At 34.6% G+C, this 5,550-nt stretch overlaps 1 long non-coding RNA gene across 1 annotated transcript; it reads left to right on the forward strand.

Annotated features, from left to right (window-relative positions):
* The first annotated feature begins 373 nt into the window (after positions 1-373).
* Positions 374-5,224, forward strand: LOC145670578 (uncharacterized). Its single transcript, XR_014128344.1, has 3 exons — positions 374-474; positions 3,009-3,066; positions 4,958-5,224. It is a non-coding gene; the product is annotated as an uncharacterized LOC145670578 (long non-coding RNA).
* Positions 5,225-5,550: the final 326 nt, after the last annotated feature.

Raw genomic sequence — 5,550 nt, forward strand, 5'->3', positions numbered from 1 at the left:
AGGATTCTCTTAAACCCTGTAATAATATTTCATGTCCAAATAGTCCTATAGCATAACAACCATAAGTCTGAACACCACCTGAACTCCATATGTTACTTTCCACCTGTAGCAATAGTTTTTAATTAATTACTAATAAACTATAATGAAACATTCCAATCAGAGATATTAGATCATTATTTTCGTATCAGCTTAATTCAATAGAGTAAATACGTACAAGAAATACAGGAAATATCAACTTCGTTAAGTTTCACAAGTACATATCAGCTACTCTTTTAAATTAATGTCCTTCCGAGGAAACAATGTAATTAAACTGGGGAAGGAAAGTTGAATTTTCACTTTTTCCTATGTTATTTAATAGAATATCGGAAGGATATTGAGGGAAATCTTTGGATATATAAAGACTGTTCAGAGTAGCTTCTGCATCAGTTAGTTATCCTTACTGGACTATAAACTAAAATGGCTTTCCAGAAATCTGTAAGTAAATCTGAATACTTTTGACTAGATTTCATACTGTATTTACTATCTTTTATAATGTTTTATGAATGTTAGAACACAATAAGTGAAATAATTAGTTTCGTGTAATTTCAGTGTCCATGTATTCGTGTTTGATTTAGTTCAATTTCCGATGCAACTCCAAGTGCTACGGCTTAAGTTAACTGGTAGAATTCCGTTCCATATTGTTTTGAAGTTAAAAAGAGACGTTAAACTCCAGGGGTGCGTATTCCCCAAAGACTTCGGTGCAACAACCAAATTTACTATTTTTGCCCTCAAATGTGTCTTTCTTCCCCTAAATTCACCATTCTTCAGTTTTATCCCTTTCAATGAAAAATTATTTATCTTAAAATATTCTCATGGGTGCAACCTGCGGGCTAAAACTCAGTTTTGGACACCGTGTTAAAGTCTAACAAACAAACAAACAGGTTATATTTAGTATATCTGTTTTTAACTTGGGTTTCGTCAATTTAGATTTATTTGATACGAATAAAAAGTAGGATCTGTCTAAAGATATCGATATTTCCATTTGTTCTATTCTCAAAATTAATCGGTTTATATTGACTACGGTCGCATGACTATGGCTATATCGACCACATACCAATTCGCTTGTTATTTAGCTTTTTTTTTTTTTTTTTTAACACAAGTTGCAGTTTTTCAGCATCAGAAAATGGTACAGCCTTAGCTGACATCGCTTGTTTCTATATTTAATTTTCTTTTTGTAAATTATTGTTCGTACACTAACATTCTGGCGTTAGATATCATGATGTAAAAGCACACTTAAAATAAAATTACTTTTCAAAATGTAAAATGTGTCTAAGTAAAAATTGATTTTAAAAGTAGAGTTGTTTCAATATACGTATGTTGACAAAGCGCTATGTTGTTTCCTAGCGTTCTTTCCATTGCCAATCTCCCATCATATACATCAAGCACATCGTGCATTGTCCTTTTTTCTTCTTTTACATTGCCATGAACAAACATCTTTTAAATGAAATGAGATTTTTCAGTTTAACGTACCATAATTATGCCCTTAAGGCTAATAGAGACAATAATTAAAGCAAGTGAATGATGATGGATTGAGAAAATGGGAAGAACCGAAAGTACCGAGAAAGCCCATGGACACGATATTGTCCACAACAAACTTATTTGGCCGGTGATAGAAGACGAAACCCCAAGTAGAGTACCAGAAGTAAGGCTCAAGCATCTATTAATGAACTGTTATCGCTCAACATTAATTGAAGTAACATTAACCTAAAAGTTATTAGTTTAAATAATAGACTAAAGTACACATTTATATTAGGGATGAGCAAAACCGGTTTTTACAAAAACCGGAAACCATTTCCTAGAAAGAACGAAATCCGAAAAACCGACATTTCTGTTTACTCCAAAACCGGTTCGGGCTTTCACCAAAACCGGTTTCAGTTTTCTCCAAAACTGGTTTCGGTTTTCCTCAAAACTGGTTTCGGTGAGAACTTTTAGAAAACACCTAAAACTATTTCTGTGGAAACGAAATCGGTTTCCGGAGAACAACGAAACACTATTCTGGTCACAAATAGAACCAATTTTTCAAGAAACCGGAACCGGTTTTGGAGAAAAGCGAAACCGGTTTCGGTGAAAAGCCGTTGTTTAAAGATGTTCAAAAACCGGTTTCGGTTTTCCTAAAAACCGAAAACCGAAAATGCTGTTTTTGTGCCAACCATTAATTTATACATAGTGATCAGAGAAAAGTTTTGTAACCTTATGGGAAAACATTTTTTATTATTTCTCATTATTTTGTGCATTTTCTATATTTAAGTATTGGGAATGGAAAAGACGAACTGTGTTGCTGAAAACACTTTTCAATGTTATCTGTAAGATGTTACCAACACAGAAACAAATATAATCTTTCAATTCTGCAATATTGTGTGGATGAGTAACGTAGATGGAATATTTAAGATAATCATACATAAAGTTTATAAGCAATAAATCTGTTGATCATGGTAGCCATACTCCTTTTCAGATTAGTCGTACTAGAAACACCTCTCCAGAAGGATTTTAACTTCATAGAGGTGCAATATCAAGCCCTTGCGCAAGGTCGTGGGTGCATTACCAACGGAAAGTTCGTACTTTCTTAAATCTTGCGGCACTTCCTGGACTACGCGTCTCCTGGAATATATCGTGCAGTAACTTGATGGGTGACTTATTTGTAGTATCTGTTCCATACTCTCAGTGTAGGCCCCATAGGTCAAAGCATAATTGCTGGTGCGATTCTAACTGTCACAATGAATATACGAATATGAAGGATACAATGAATTGAGGCAGCACAGAAACGACACGATTGACACTTGTATGAACTCTGAAGAAATTATAGGTTACGTTTGCCAACTTTCGTGAATATTTCTGAAGTATTATTGATTATAGTTAGTCAATATGTTTGCTGTAGATCTTTTATTTGTTCATATGTGAGATATTTATGGAAATTAACTTGAAAAGATAATTAAATTATTGTTCACAAAAGTTTCTTTTCTTCTTTACAGATCGTTCTCTTTGCTGTTCTGGCTTTTGTTGCCAGCACCCAAGCTATTGGACTCATTGGTGAGTTATTTATCACTATTGCTCTGAACATCATGTTAATATATACATGTGTATCTTACCGTTTGCTCGGGAGCGGATAAAATTAAATTCAATATTTAGAAATGTATTAAATTGCTACGAAGGTTTGTAAATGAAATATTATTATCAGAGAAAGAGAGAAAAAAACAGGAAAACAGTAGAGGGCGCTAATCTCTTGTCTCTTTCAAAATAAATTGAAGTTGTACGACTGATACCAACCCATTTACTAACTGAGATTTGCAGGACAAATGAACAATGCCGAAATAGACAATTAGCCAATCAAGGTGTCCGAAGAAATTCCGAAATACTTTCAGGATGGCTACTATGTCGTACAGAACTTTCATTTACTCTGGTCTGTTTCTTCTTCTTTCTGATTGGTTGGGTTTACAAGCTTCTTCCAAGATGGACTCTTACTTATAAAATGAAGATTAAGTCTAGCAGCACCAAGATTCGGAAAATTTTCTTACAAAGTTGAGTAGTGAAAGTCAAAAGTATATATATTAATAGTAGCGAATAAACATAAACTTTTTGTACTACAAATAATACTTTCGACAAAGTAGATACTTTCAAATATCTAGGATCAATATTAACAGACCAAAACTATAATCACGAAGAAATTAAATGTCGACTGAAAGCATGAAATTTGTGTTAGTATTCAGTTCAAAACCTTTTATCGTCACGAATTCTGTCGAGAAATTTAAAGCTTAAAATATTTAAAAATATAATCATGCCTGTTGACTTGGTTGCAGAACATAGTCACTTTCTCTGCGGGAAGAACGCAGACTGAAAGTATTTGAGAACAAAATCCTTGGACGAATATTCATACCCAAGAGGAACGGAAATGGGGAATTTTGGAAAGTTAATAACGAAGAACTGCATAATTTATACCAGTTAAAAAACATTGTTAAGGTCATCAAGTCTAGTAGGCGAAGGTGCACTGGTCATATAACCAGAATTGAAGAAAGTAGGAACGCTTTTAAAGTTTTAACTGGAAATCCAAATGGAAAACGACCATTAGGAAGACCTAGACGCAGATAGAAGGGCAATATTAAGATGGATCTCGCAGAAATAGGAATACAAAATAGAAACTGGATTCAGTTGGCAAAGGACAGAAGTGAGAGGAGAACTTTTGTGAACGCGGTATTGAACCTTCGGGTTCCATAGACCTTAAGTTAGTCAGTTTTGTTGTATCGCTACAATATTTTCTATTATTTTAGGAAGTCTATCTTTACTTTACGGTAACAACAATCAACAATATGAATAACACTCGTAAGAGAGATGCCAATTTATATATAACAGTGAAGAGGGGGAAGCGTTATAGTACGTATGTTTCATGTTAGTTATCTAAACAAAGATCCTAGCAAAGGTATCCAAATCCAGTGGCAGGTGATCCTCGGCGCCTAAGTAACTGCGGGGTAGTCATCTACTTTCACTCACTACCGTGCCTTTACACTCCCTGACGCTGACACCCAAGAGAGCTTAGGTGTCTTAGATCTGGATATGTAACAATGAAAAACATAGATATATCTAAACGGTTCCTCGAAAGTCACATAGAAATCGACGATGCTGCACTCCAGTAGAATACTTTTAACATTGTTTGGTCATTTTCAGGTTTCATGATAGAACTTCACGAATTTAATTTTATTTAATAAAAACAAATTAATTAATTCACTACAAGAGATCTTATTACTTTTGGTGCCGCAGCATTTATAGCAGATTTCTATTTGAAATTAAAATCTGTGTTGAGTACCAAGTCGTCTTCAATGCATATGATGATAGAGTTTTTGTTTCTAGTTGTTGCATTCTTTTGTTTACTTACCATAAAGAAACTATACATTACTAACACTCTTTTTTTCTTTTAATTTAAATTTAGGAGGTACCACTGGAGTGAGCCAAGTTCAACGTACCAACGTCCATTACCCAGTCCTTGGTTATGGTCTTGGATACGGTGGTTATGGTCTTGGCGGATATGGTCTAGGAGGTTATGGACTTGGTGGATACGGCCTTGGTGGTTATGGACTTGGTGGATACGGACTTGGATATGGATATTTGGGTTAAAAAGTAAAATTCATCGTGCGTATTCATAGTTTAACTTAAAATGTAAATTTCTGTAAGCTTTCCGATCTGGCAAAAATAAATGACTTCAGTTGTTACTATTCTATCTTATTACGTTCCAATGAAACATAACTGTACTTTGAATTCATGGATTTTCGATTTTACCTTTGATTCAGAGACATTATTACCCGAACATGGGTAACTTTGCGCTGTGGAAGAGATATCAAAACTCGCGACTTCGTTTTCTTGCTCAATCGGGCTCAGGAGAGTCCATCGCCCTGTCTGTAACCTCCTAAATTTACCATTAATCCTCCTAGATTTATAATTCCTACCCCCTCCAAATTTGCCAGTTCCTTCCCCAAATTTACCATTCTCCACCAAATATACCTTGCTTCCCTAAATTTATCGTTC

Source organism: Thermobia domestica, chromosome 14 (assembly GCF_964235325.1).
Source record: "Thermobia domestica chromosome 14, izTheDome1.hap1.1, whole genome shotgun sequence".
NCBI classification, from domain to species: domain Eukaryota; kingdom Metazoa; phylum Arthropoda; class Insecta; order Zygentoma; family Lepismatidae; genus Thermobia; species Thermobia domestica.